The sequence below is a fragment of the Anabrus simplex genome, chromosome 11, assembly GCF_040414725.1.
Source record: "Anabrus simplex isolate iqAnaSimp1 chromosome 11, ASM4041472v1, whole genome shotgun sequence".
NCBI classification, from domain to species: domain Eukaryota; kingdom Metazoa; phylum Arthropoda; class Insecta; order Orthoptera; family Tettigoniidae; genus Anabrus; species Anabrus simplex.
The window spans coordinates 95,863,833-95,878,561 of NC_090275.1; the positions used below are offsets into that span (position 1 = coordinate 95,863,833).

The 14,729-nt window shown below is 40.7% G+C and overlaps 1 protein-coding gene across 3 annotated transcripts in view; it reads right to left on the reverse strand.

Annotated features, from left to right (window-relative positions):
* The window catches only part of LOC136883478 (uncharacterized), a 137,993-nt gene that overhangs the window by 93,951 nt on the left and 29,313 nt on the right, over positions 1-14,729 (reverse strand). The window contains exon 1 of one of the 3 annotated variants that reach the window (XM_067155811.2): positions 5,383-5,513. The exons of the other annotated variants lie outside the window; for them this stretch is intronic. The gene's annotated coding sequence lies outside the window, so the exon portion shown is untranslated. Of the gene's footprint in view, positions 1-5,382; positions 5,514-14,729 lie in introns of those variants that run through there. 3 annotated transcript variants of the gene reach the window in all.

Genomic DNA, 14,729 nt, shown 5'->3' on the forward strand with positions numbered 1-14,729 from the left:
CCAGGTCAGGGAATTTACGGCAATTCTCCGCCTTTCTCTCTCCTTCCACCATTCCTCTTCCATCATTTTTTGCCCCAGTTTGGGTTTCTTCTTCTTGCATTCCTCTTTACTGAATCGATCCTCCTTGTTCTAGGTCTTCCTCTTGCTCTCTTTCCCTTGAACTTCATCTCGATCTTCTGTTTTAGTATTCTTTTCTCCCCCAACCTCTCCACATGTCCAAACCATCTTAGTTCACTCCTATCAATTCTCTCATTTGAGCTTTCCATTCTGACCTCCTTTCTCACATCTTCATTTCTCAGTCTGTCTTTCCTTGCCTTTCCTATGATATTTCTTAGGTATTTCATTTCACTGGCTTGAATTCTACTCTCCTCCCTACTTGTCATTGTCCACGTAAGTCAATATAATACATTTTGAACATCATCTCTTTACACTTCCTTGGTACTACCTTATTCCAGACAAGGTTTCTTACACTCTGGTAGAATGCATTGCCCTGTTGCACCCTTTTGCTAATCTCCATGTCCAGCCTTGTATTATGCATTAATTCACTCCCTAGGGATTTGAAACTGTCAACAATTTCAAGGCATTGACCACCTGCCTCTCCCTCATCTTTCTTCTAATGATATCACCCAATACTGACGGCAGATAAAACGGAAGAACTTTTTCCTGTCAGCATCATCTGTACTTCAGAGAAACAGTTGCAAAAGGCATCTGTACTCCTGAGGAGTGGCGACCCCACCCTAATAATAGCCTATATATGATATGGCACTTCAGAACAACACTGAAATTACCTACGCATCATAAAAATTAGATCTTAGTTGATTTCTAATTTAACATCGATCTATTCTATCTTCATTTTTCACCAATTGCTTTTAATTTTATACAAGTGTTCAGCAAATTATTTATAGACCTTCAAGTCAGTGATTTATATTTATTGAATTATACCAACAGATCATAAGAATTTTCAAGTGTTTTGTTACATCCTCAAGAGAGCGACTTATTTTTGTTATATGCATGGCCAATTAGTTTTTTAAGTGTTTTAAGACCTTATGGCTTTGATGGCCTAATATCAATAGGCCAAAACTAGTACCATGATTAAAATAAACTGAAGTACTAATTTTATATTGTATTGATTAGGTGGATTAGTCTGTCTCTGTGGTGTAGTGGTTACTGTGATTAGCTGCCACCCTCAGAGGCCTGGGTTCGATTCCCAGCTCTGCCATAAAATTTGAAAAGTGGTTCGAGGGCTGGAACAGTGTCCACACAGCTTTGGAAGGTCAATTGAGTAGAGGAGGGTTTGATTTCCACCTCATCTATCCTCAAAGTGCTTTTCTGTTATTTCCCACTTCTCCTCCAGGCAAATGGCGGGATGGTACCTAACTTAAGACCACGGCCGCTTCTTTCCCTCTTCCTTGTCTATACCTTCCAATCTTCCCATCCCCCAACAATGCCCCTGTTCAGAATAGCAGGTAAGGCTGCCTGGCCGAGGTACTGGTCCTCCTCCCCAGTTTCATACCCCAACCCAAAGTCTCACGCTCCAGGATACTTCCTTTGAGGTGGCAGAGGTGGGATTCCTCATTGAGTCTGAGGGAAAAACCAACCCTGGAAGGTAAACAGATTAAGAAAGAAAAAATTGATTAGGTGGATTAGCACATTTATCTACAATAATTATATTGCCATCAATATGGAACATGAAAATTATAAACTTAGATCATAAAAGTGATTTAATAGAATGTGATGATGTTCTTTTAGAAAAGAAACATATCATTCTGCTATTAATTAAATGTTTTCTTTTCCAGACATTTCATAATAGATCCTGTTATTCATAAACTGTTTTCTTTTCTAGGTATTTCTTAGTGTTTTCTTTATCTTGCATTAGTTTTGACAGACTGCAAAACTTAAAGGTTATATGTTAACTTGTTGAAACCTAAAAAAAAATGGCTTCAACACAAACAAATAACCTGTCCTGAAAAACTGCAGAAGTGTAAAAGTTGGGGTTTGAATGTGAATTCCTGTAATACTGTATATATACAAGTGTTTCTCTCTCTCTTTGTACTTCTGGGTGGCTAAGAATTAGGCCAGAGATTGATCTCCTGTAGATAATTCAAGTCACTGAGCTGGAACATGAGTCTTGTTTGTGGGGAACATCTGTCACTCCACTGTCACGTTAGCTGCAGCCCATGTTAGTTCTATATTTAATGGCTCTGGCTCTCTAGTGATACACAGCTCAGCTGAAGCAAGTCATTAGTAATAGGAGTTTATCACTCGCTAATTCTGCCCACATGTTCACAGCTTAGCTCCACACCTAGTGGCATCTTGACAGAGGGAAGAGGTATTTAACCCGTAGAGTGCTTATTATTATTTATTTCATTTTTTCCTGTTCACTATCAAGGACCAAATAGATTTATAGCATGTTCTACCATCTCATGGGCATTATACTGTACTATGTCAGCTTGGCCTTTAGATTTTAGAAAGAAATTCTTTCCTCAGGCACACACATCATGTGCCCAAACCACTTCAACATCTCTGAATCATCCCTGTTATGCTTATGCAACTATCTGTCTTGTCACTTTATTGCATACCCTGACTCATCTGTTTTTTCCCTTGATGCTTCTCAGGAACCTCATTTCAGTTGCTTGGATCCTACTCTTGCTTCCCTCAGTCAATATGCAGGCTGCTGATACAAATATCAGTAATGGTAGAAGAACTGTAGTCAATTCATAACCTTGGATGTAGTACAGCTGACAAAGGATACCCTATATTCAGCAAGTGAATGGTTTACAACAAATGTGCTCTTACTGAATTCCAACAAAACTCAAACACTGATTTTTATCACTTTATCAATCCTTATCATGTATCCCACCTTTACTATACAATTTGCGTCTTTATAAATAGACTACATTAAAATCGATACATATTTCATCTCTAGCGGAACATCATCAGTCGAATAACAGACCTTATAAAAATTGTCACATGGATATTGGTACATATACACAGTGAGAAATACGTCCACTTTATAGATAAAAATGACATATGGCCTCTTGTCCTTAAAAATCGAACAGGAGTGCAACGTCATGATAAAAATAATTTCAATTTTAAGAACAAGATGTCATATAATAATACCAATATAAATGGTCCGTTATTGGACATTATAAATTTTCCAGCTAACTCATTCCTGTTTGCCAGCATTTCACCCCCGTGTGCTAAGTTGGGCTCATCAGTTGGTACACAGCACACCCACCAAGACGCATGGCTAGTGCATACCGTGGAGGCCACTGCGTAGGCTGCTTGGAGCCACCAGCAGTGCCAATGCACTATTGGAGACTTTGTCCCATTACCAAAAATTAGCTGCCTCTGTGGATCCATGGTAGAGTGTCGGCCTCCGGATCCCAAGATAGCGGGTTCAAACCCGGCAGAGGTAGTCGGATTTTTGAAGGGCGGAAAAAAGTCCAATCGACACTCCATGTCGTACGATGTCGGCATGTAAAAGATCTCTGGTGATACATTTGGTATTTACCCGACAAAATTAATTAAATCTCAGCCATAGATGCCCAAGAGAGATCCGGTTTACTCTAGGTCCGCTAGATGGCAGACAGAGTAAACCGGAACGTCGAAATTGACGAGCAGACAGCCAGATGGCGTCAAATCGAAATGTCTGCAAATGGTACCTGAGGCCATACGATTATTATTATTATATTACCAAAAATTGATGCCTGCTTGGCCATCAGATGGTATAGATGTTGATTCCCATAGGGAACCTGAAATATTTGTCCCAAATGAGTAAATTTATAATACCAATATAAATGGTCCATTATTGGACATTTTTAATTTTCCAGCTAACTCATTCCTGTTTGCCAGTGTTTCACCCCCGTGTGCTAAGTTGTGCTCATTTGGCACATAGCACATCTACCAAGACCCATGGCTAGTGCATACCATGGAGGCCACTGCGTAGGCTACTTGGAACCAACAGCAGTGCCAATGCACTATGAGACTCTGTCTCATTACCAAGAAATTGTCATCTGCTTGGCCATCAGATGATATAGATGTTGATTCCCATAGGGAACCTGAAATATTTGTCCCGAATGAGTAAATTTATAATACCCGGCCAGGTCAGGGATTTTTCTCTCGACCTGAGGGCTGGTTCGAGGTCCACTCAGCCTACGTGATTAGAATTGAGGAACTGTCTGACCGTGACCCCGGTCTCGAAAGCCCAGAATAACTGCTGAGAGGATGAGTCGTGCTGACCACACGGCCCCTCATAATCTACAGGCCTTCAGGCTGAGCCGCGGTCACTGGGCAGGCCAAGGCCCTTTCAAGGGCCTTAAGTGCCGTGGGGTTTGGTTTGGTTTTGGTTTGTTTGAAATGGTGACCATTTCAATGACCCTCTTAGCTCCCCTTTTTTTCTCTGCATATTACAAGGTCAATGAGTCCAGCATCTAAGGTAACACAATTATGAAATATATGCTGAGTTTCATAAAATTATGTCCAGCTGTTTTCATGTGACCCAACAAACAAATACGTGGACAAACAGAAATTGAATCAGTGATCTCCAAGATCTTTATGTGATATGGAATGATTTTCACAATGTACAGACAATACACAAATTTTATTTATAGAGAAAGTTGAAAACTAATGACCAATGATCAATGGGACACAAGAGCACTCTAAGAAATTTAAAGCATAAATTTGAATCAGAATAGGATGATCACTGCAGACATACATATTAGCAACGTTTAATATTTTCTATACAGGCTCCAGCAATCATGAATTTGAACAAAATATGCAACAGGATAAATTATTTGCTTGAAACATGGCTTAATTCCAGCTGATTAACTGCAGGTATTAACCTAACAAAAACAAACTACATAATTTTTCACAAATGTTATATGCATTAAATTTGGATATAAATCTGCTTTTCTTCATTCATAGAGTAATGAGAGTGCAGAGTACTAAATTCTTAGGACTGATTATAGATGAAAATCTGTCATGGAATAATCAGGTGGAGACTATCTGTAATAAAATTAACCCTGTGATTGGTATCCTCAGTAGATTGAGAGGTTGTAGAGGGGTATTTAGTCTACTCTTATTGAAAGCCACATCGCTTACATGATCCATGTCTGGGCATGCTGGAAAAAAATAATTATTTGGAAAGATAGACGTCCTTAGGAAGAGAGCACTAAAAACAATTTTCAAATTGCCCATTCTGACACCGACTAAAGATTTGTATTGTGAATATAGCCGCCATTTTAATTCATCTGTATTGCACCAAGAAGAGCCTTGGCTCAGGTGCCAATATTGAAATAAAAAAATACTGAATGATTACTGAGTAATACTTGTTGGAAAATATCCACAAAGTACACAAAGTTAGAATATTTTATAGCTTACTGTTGGTGTAACGCTGACCAGAGGGCCCTGTGGCAGCAGAGTCATCACCAGATCTCAGTCCACACACTCTACAGAGAGTTCTAGAATTGAACCAAGGCTAGGTCTAATGCATGGCTTATGGGTGACTAATGTCACCATGCCAGCTAAAAATAAGTGAGACATAGTAATATTAATAACTGAAGGAGTGGAGGAACATTCTTTGAAATGCATGAATGAACAATCTTTCTTTGAAGCTGAGAACATATATCACACACAGAAGTATATTTATACTGGCAGTGTGGGTGTGACCCGCAGATGGAGATCAGCAATAATAAACACTGGTCACGATGATAGACAGAGCGGACTAATAGCAGTGAACGCTGCCTTCATTCTTGTATACAACTACAGGATAAAAGGCCAACCTATCTTAACAATTTTTGGACTCAGTCTGGGACTACTAGATAAACACAGAGAGACACAATGCTTTGAAAGTTAGCCAATTAACATATCAGTTTATATTGCTAGAATATAACTGAAAAAAAGTGTATGATAGTCCCAGGAAGGATGCTATGGGCAGCAGTAATCACAGCAAACCCTTCAATTCCTTTAATTTCTGTCATAAAGGGGCAACATATATGAGATATGATATTGCCACTGGGAATGGTGAACATATTTTGTTAGTTCTGATTAATTACATCAGGTAAACACTGAATAATAAATAATGTTATTTGCTTTACATCCCACTAGCTTCTTTTATGGATTTTGGAGATGCCACAGTGCCAGAATTTAGTCCCACAGGAGTTCTTTTATGTGCAAATAAATCTATCAACATGAGGCTGACATATATGAACACCTTCAAATACCACCGGACTGAGCCAGTCTCAAACCTGCCAAGTTGGGGTCAGAAGGCCAGCCCCTCAACCGTCTGAGCCACTCAGCCTGGCAAAAACACTGAATATGTCACCATAGATATATTATATGCCAACATTCTATGACAAAGAGTGTTGAATGGACTTTTTTTCATCCTTCAAAAATTTGACTATTTCTGCCAGGTTTGAACCCATGGTCTTAAAATTTTCAACTACATACTTATGCCATACAGTGATCTTATAACTAATTAATTTTAACTTAATGCAGGTTTCCAATAAGATTGTTGTTGTTTGAGTCATCAGTCTATAGATTCGTTTGATGCAGCTCTCCTTGCTACCCTATCCTATGCTAACCTTTTCATTTCTACGTAATTATTGCATCCTACATCTGCTCTAATCTGCTTGTCATATTCATTCCTTGGTGTACCCCTACTGTTCTTACCGCCTACACTTACATTAATGTATTGTTAAATTTGTATTACTTACAGGTCCCTCTTCTACCTTATTCTTCTTTTGTGAATCTATCTTGAGACAGGTATCAACTGGACAATCTCCATGATTCTCTGTCCTGAACATCTTGTTTCAGTGTTCATGGCGTCTGTTAACATTCCAAACCTTCTTCTTCCTCTTCCTCTTCTTTCATCTATTTTTCCCTCCGTCAACCTCTGTTGAAGACAATTTCTGCATAGTATGTGACCCAACCAGGATATTTTCCTCTTCCTTATCATTTTAATCAGGTGTCTTTTCTCTCCTACTCTTCTTAGCACTTTATCTGTCCACTTCACTTTTTCTATTCTTCTCCACAACCATATTTCAAAATTTTCCAAATACTTTGTATCCTCCTTTCTTAATGTTAATGTTTCAGCTCCATATGACACCACACTATAGGGATTGCTTTAGATGTCAAAAACATCTTTCCAATAATCACATGAATAGAACCAGCTTTTGGGTGGTTAGGCCGTGTGCATTTTGCAGAGTTTCGCCCAGACATGCCATTTGGGCTCATCAGCTGGATTGACACACCCCTCCAGGACTCTGCTTAGCAGTGGCAGACCAGGCGCATGGTCCTGCCGTGTTAGCAAATAGGGATTGCTAACCTACTAAAGGGGAAGTGAATTCTCCGTTTCCAAAAAATATTACTCCCCATGGAGTTACAATATCAAAAATGGCTTTCACGGCTGCAGATCTTACAATCACATGAATAGAACCAGCTTTTGGGTGGTTAGGCTGTGTGCATTTTGCAGAGTTTCGCCCAGACGTGCCATTTGGGCTCATCAGCTGGATTGGCACGCCCCTCCAGGACTCTGCTTAGCAGTGGCAGACCAAGTGCATGGTCCCGCCATGTTAGCAAAAAGGGAATGCTAACCTGCTAAAGGAGAAGTGAATTCTCCGTTTCCAAAAAATATTACTCCCCATGGAGTTACAATAGCTGTATTTCCCATAGATATTCTGCTTCTTACTTCTTCTGTACAGTTTCCATTGCATGTTAACAAACTTGCAAATACCTGAATGACTTTACTTGTTTCAATTTATTTCCCTCTAGTTTTATATTAACAGCAATTTCCACTTTTCCTATTCTCATCTACCTTATTATATGCTAGTAGATAGAGTATTCCAGGGGCAGCTTGCAGACACAACATATGGATTGCTAAAGCCAGCTGAATGGGTTTACTTAACACAGAACTAGATAACGATCTTGTTTGTAGCCTGGAAGAAAATAGCCAGGCTAAAAAGTTCATATGGTGGAGAGCTGACTTTCTGGGCTCATGTTGGTGGGTTTGATCTCAGTTTATGGCAATGTAAAGGTGTTGACATTTTGTCCTGTAGGAGTTCTCTTAGGGGCTGCCTGGCCGAGGCAGTAAAAGGCATGCTCGGTTCATCTGGAAGGACGTGGGTTCGATTCCCAATCAGGATTGCAAACAATCAACCTCATTGTCCATATGGATGTATAACATAAATGAATAAATCACTAACAATTGTTCCACCTATTCGATACAATATGTTTTGACTTAAGCAGATTTGTAAATTAGTGGTACATGTTTTGTTTAATATTTAAACATCATCAGTTACAAATATATATAGGTGAAAATCTTAAAAAAAAAAAAAAAAGTATATAGACATAGTCTCCATACATGGTCTTAAAACATTCTCTAGTACTTAAAACATTGAATATATGTTAAACTGGGAGAGGGAGGGAGTGGGGGTGTAAGAAGGGGTGACTATATCTATCCACAGATTTAAAATAGTTTTGTTCCTTACAATCCAAACGTAACAGTATGTCCAAATGTTCATTAAAAGGGTCTTGTAACATCAGACTGTTAAAAACTAAGACGTATAAAGTGTACGCTTGTGTCACCATATCCTTTGACAAGTTGTTGATCATCTCAAAACCGGGCGAGTTGGCCGTGCGCGCTGAGGTGCGCGGCAGTGAGCTTGCATCCGGGAAATAGTGGGTGCGAATCCCACTGTTGGCAGCCCTGAAGATGGTTTTCTGTGGTTTCCCATTTTCACACCAGGCAAATGCTGGGGCTGTACCCAGTTCCATCACATTTGATATGATTTTCTTTTTTTTTGCTAGGGGCTTTACATTGGACCTACATAGATCGGTCTTATGGTGACAATGGGATAGGATAGGCCTAGGAGTTGGAAGGAAGCGGCCGTGGCCTTAATTAAGGTAACAGCCCCAGCATTTTCCTGTTGTGAAAATGGGAAACAACGGAAAACTTTTATTTTCTATTTTACTTTACGTCGCACCAACACAGAAAGGTCTTATGGCGACGATGGGATGGGAAAGGCCTAGGAATAGGAAGGAAGTGGCTGTGGCCTTAATTAAGGTACAGCCCCAGCATTTGCCTGGTGTGAAAATGGAAAACCACGGAAAACCATCTTCAGGCCTACCGACATTGGGATTCGAACCCACTGTCTCCCGGATGCGAGCTCACAGCCGCGCGCCTCTAACCACCTGGGCAAAGTGTTTGATGGTTTTTTTTGCCTGATTGGCTAAGTTACAACTTATAAATCTCACTTTTATCCCTATTGACATCAGCTCAACTAAAGTTTGGGTTTCTTGATAGCTGCAATACTTTCTCAACTGTCTCTTGATCCAGGCCAGATCAAAGTGTAGCTTCCACAGAAGTCTCAGTCTCCTCCATAGCTATGACAGTACGGAAGCTGCTGCGGTATGGATATTGCTGAGTAAAGGCATTCAGAGCACAACTAGTGCGTCTGAGTGTTATGACAGGTGTTACTCATTGGTCAGTCATGTTCAATAGAACTTTCTGAACAATGAGGAAAGCAATGGCAAACTTATCCTTGTCTTGCTCAGTATACCCCTATTAGAGCACCCAACTGGCCTCTGTACTGAAGGCGTAACAAAAAGTAGTAGTAGTAGTAGTAGTAGTAGTAATAGTAGTAGTAGTAGTAGTAGTAGTAGTAGTAGTAGTAGTAGTAGTAGTAGTAGTAGTAGTAGTAGTAGTAGTAGTAGTAGTAGTAGTAGTAGTAGTAGTAGTAGTAGTCGACTAAGGTTAAGGTTGAAGGAAAAATCCCACCTTCCAATACTTATTTGCTTTTTATGTCTTGTCTATGTAATCAGAAACATATTCCAGCTTAATGTCTAGTTAAATGACTAAAAAGGTACATGTTTCATTTCTCTGATTTAGAACATCTTCAGCTGAAAATGTGTATAAAGATACAAAAATTGGCACATATGAATAAAAAAAACACTTATGATGATGATGAGATAAAATATTCCTTCATATGAGTTAAAACACTCAACAAGTCAATGTTCAAATTTGTGTGTAAGGAATCGTAGAAAGTGATCTTTCTTCAAAATGCTGGAGTTATTGCTATAGTTTTTAGTATGTGCATTAATAACTTGTGGATGATGACAGACTTAAAAGTCAACAACTCAAGATGTTCCGTATCAGAGGAACAAAACATATACTTTTTAGTTATTCAACTAGATTTTAAGCTGGAATATGTTTGTGATTACATAGACTTGTCATAAAAAGCAACTAACTATTGGAAGGTGAGATTCTCCCTTCAACCTAAACCTTAGTTGAGTTGATGCCAATATGGGATAAAAATGAGATTTATAAGTTGAAGTAGTAGTACTGTTAAGATCATGGGCATAAGTACTGCTTCACATTACATCACATTCTTTTTATTTGAGAAAGCTCTTAGGCAGATATATTTGAAGATGACAAAATATTTAAATAAACATACTAATTCCTTGATATTTCTGTCAAGCAGTTTTCATAAACTGATCTCAAAGGAGCATTAAGAAGCAAATGATGTTTACGTAAGCTATGCGGTAAATACTTCATTGGACATGTGGCAAGCATAACTCAACTCACTGCTCCCCACCAGCAAATCTATTTATACCAAAGAGATGTGTAACACCTTGCTCTCCAGGCAAATAAACAAGGAATTTAAATTGAAAAGCAGCTCCATATCATGAACTGGCTGCAGATCAAGCCAAGTTCACTGACTGGTGAGAAGTCTGAGACTAAGTAACACGCTAAAGGTTCAAAAGAGTGAATGTAACAAGAAAATGTTTGTTTGTTTGTTTGTTTGTTTGTTTGTTTGTTTGTTTGTTTGTTTGTTTGTTTGTCCAACCCTTGTCCTGTTTCTCAACAGGGTTGGGTATGAGGTGAGATGAATCTGTCGTGGCGGGTTTTTATGACGTCAACCTCATCAGAGGAGTTAATGAGATGAAATAAATGACGTGATATACAATATGATAGTAGGAAGGGAGAGGGTGAAACCTGGTGCCGGCACATAGCCTACTCCTTTCGAATAGCACCAAGGGGTCTGCTCAAGGCTTAACCTCGCCATCCGACAGACGAATCACAATCAACAGTGTCGTAAGCCCTCACTCCATATGAGCACTGCGGACAGGTTTGGAATTTAATCCAGGCTTTTGGCATGCAGTCCAGTGATTAGAAATTGTATACCACCACCTCCCCTACCCTGCCAGCCAACATTCTGATGGTGAAATTTTTTTGACCAACGGGACTCAAACCAGCTAACCACGGTATCAGACTGTTTAGATTTCAATGCCTTAACCATCATGACCACCAGGCAGGCTAATTTAACAACTAAATGTTTACGTTAAATGGAATTTATCAGTATTTCATTATGGTGCCATTTAAACTGTTGTTGGTTTGGTACCAACCTCATCGTATAGGGGTAGCATGTCTGCTTCTTACCCAGAGACTTTGGGTTTGATTCCTGGCCAGTTCAGGGATTTTGCTTCTGTCAAGAAAACACCAACAAATAAAATGTCATTAACTTCAAATTCCATAAACTGAAAATGATAAGTAATCTCTTCTCAATTTTTGATCCTATTCAAATTTAATACTTCTCACTCAATAAAAATCACTAAATCATATATAATAAAATAAATCCTATAATAACTAAAATTATCACCACAATAAATAAAAACAAAAACTCAACAAACAAATAGACAATGATCATAAAATGGTTTAAAGTAGTCACCTGAGGATGTCATCACGCTGACCCTGTCATATTCCAGTATCTGTAGGCCATCTGGCTAGGCAGTAGTCACCCTAATGGGCTGTTGAACCATGGAATTTTTAAGGGAGGTAGGATTTAAGAGAAAAAAATTATTTATGTTGTTATAACTGATGGCTGTTGTCTGGTCCTTTGGTTGATAGGTTACTGTTATTATGATTCCCAGCGGCCTGCGGATTATAGTTACCATTTGTTTTACACTGACTGACAGAGCAAATGCAACACCAAGAAGGAGTGGTTCGAAAGGGATGAAAGTTGGGGAAAAAACAGAGACGGCACGGACGAATAATTGATGTTTATTTCAAACCGATATGCAGGTTACACAATGCGCACGGCATCGACTCAGTAGGATGTAGGACCACCGCGAGCGGCGATGCACGCAGAAACACGTTGAGGTACAGAGTCAATAAGAGTGCGGATGGTGTCCTGAGGGATGGTTCTCCATTCTCTGTCAACCATTTGCCACAGCTGGTCGTCCGTACGAGGCTGGGGCAGAGTTTGCAAACGGCGTCCAATGAGATCCCACACGTGTTCGATTGGTGAGAGATCCGGAGAGTACGCTGGCCACGGAAGCATCTGTACACGTCGTAGAGCCTGTTGGGAGATGCGAGCAGTGTGTGGGCGGGCATTATCCTGCTGAAACAGAGCATTGAACAGCCCCTGAAGGTACGGGAGTGCCACCGGCCGCAGCACATGCTGCACGTAGCGGTGGGCATTTAACGTGCCTTGAATACGCACTAGAGGTGACGTGGAATCATACGCAATAGCGCCCCAAACCATGATGCCGCATTGTCTAGCGGTAGGGCGCTCCACAGTTACTGCCGGATTTGACCTTTCTCCACGCCGACGCCACACTCGTCTGCGGTGACTATCACTGACAGAACAGAAGCGTGACTCATCGGAGAACACGACGTTCCGCCATTCCCTCATCCAAATCGCTCTAGCCCGGCACCATGCCAGGCGTGCACGTCTATGCTGTGGAGTCAATGGTAGTCTTCTGAGCGGACGCCGGGAGTGCGGGCCTCCTTCAACCAATCGACGGGAAATTGTTCTGGTCGATATTGGAACAGCCAGGGTGTCTTGCACATGCTGAAGAATGGCGGTTGACGTGGCGTGCGGGGCTGCCACCGCTTGGCGGCGGATGCGCCGATCCTCGCGTGCTGACGTCACTCGGACTGCGCCTGGACCCCTCGCACGTGCCACATGTCCCTGCGCCAACCATCTTCGCCACAGGCGCTGCACCGTGGACACATCCCTATGGGTATCGGCTGCGATTTGACGAAGCGACCAACCTGCCCTTCTCAGCCCGATCACCATACCCCTCGTAAAGTCGTCTGTCTGCTGGAAATGCCTCCGTTGACGGCGGCCTGGCATTCTTAGCTATACACGTGTCCTGTGGCACACGACAACACGTTCTACAATGACTGTCGGCTGAGAAATCACGGTACGAAGTGGGCCATTCGCCAACGCCGTGTCCCATTTATTGTTCGCTACGTGCGCAGCACAGCGGCGCATTTCACATCATGAGCATACCTCAGTGACGCCAGTCTACCCTGCAATTGGCATAAAGTTCTGACCACTCCTTCTTGGTGTTGCATTTGCTCTGTCAGTCAGTGTACGTTGCACCAACACATATAGTGACGATGGGATAGAAAAGGCCTGGGAGTGAGAAGAAAGCGGCCGTGGCCTTAAATGATGTACAGCCCCAGCATTTGCCTGGTGTGAAAATGGGAAACCACAGAAAACCATCTTCAGGGCTGCTGACAGTGGGGTTTAAACCCGCTAGCGGATTATAGTCATGTCCTGTGTTCATCTCAATACACAGCTCCTTGCATACACAATCCAATCAATGATCTGCATTTTGGGCTGTTACCAGGAGGCAAATTCCCTATCATTTATTTACCCAGTCTTTTCTTATGATTTCAAAGAACTTGGATATTTAACTTACCAAACATTTCCTTTGATAGATTATTCCATTCCCATACTCCTCATATATATATGTGAATATTTACCCCAATTTGCCCTCTTGAATTCCAATTTTATCTTCACATTAAGATACTTCCTACTTTTAAAAACTCCACTCAAACTTATTCATCTACCTTCAGTCCACGCCATCTCTCCACTGACAGCCACATAGTTGAGCATCTCATCTCCTCAATCCCAAGTCTCCCAGACTAAAGTTTGCAACATTAGATAAATAATTTTCATTTCCATATTGATGTTAACTTACTTCGAAACTACAGTACCTTAAACACGATGTTCCACCAAACCAGCACTTGTTTAGTACTGAACTAGTTTTATTACACTAGAGGACCAGTTTCAACTCATCATGGAGTCATCCTCAGCTCAAATATTAAAATCAAGAACCATTGTACAATTACATACATACAGATAAAAAGTTATAATAAAATAACTTATGTTACATAATACCAAACTGATTTATAAAAGGGTCTCTCATTTAAAAACTCACATTGAAAGTAACTAATTAGACAGATTAGACAGAACTTTGCAAACAAGACCCATTTGACATTAGTCTAATACCATATTTCTCGGAATCCAAGACGACGTTTTCTTCCCCAGAATTCCACGTGAAAAATCAAGGGTCGTCTTGCATTCGCGACGTAATGAGCACTCCTGACAGTTACCATGGTTACCATGCTGCTTCCCTTCAACCCCCACCGCACAAAACTCGTTGACCATCAACGTCCGTACGTGTCTTTATTATACATCACTAACGGCGGCAGTTGATTGTACAGTGTCTCTGGGTAATGTCACTGGTTCTCGGGAAATAGTGAAGAGTGAGTGACATTCTACTAGTTTCTATAGAAACATTTCCCAAATCCGCAGAATGGTATCAAAACATTACTCTCTTGAGCTGATTGCAAGATCGATCATAATGTACCGTATTTGCAAGCCCCAGCTGCGCAGGAAATGTCATTCGAATTAGAATAGCAAGGATGCGAC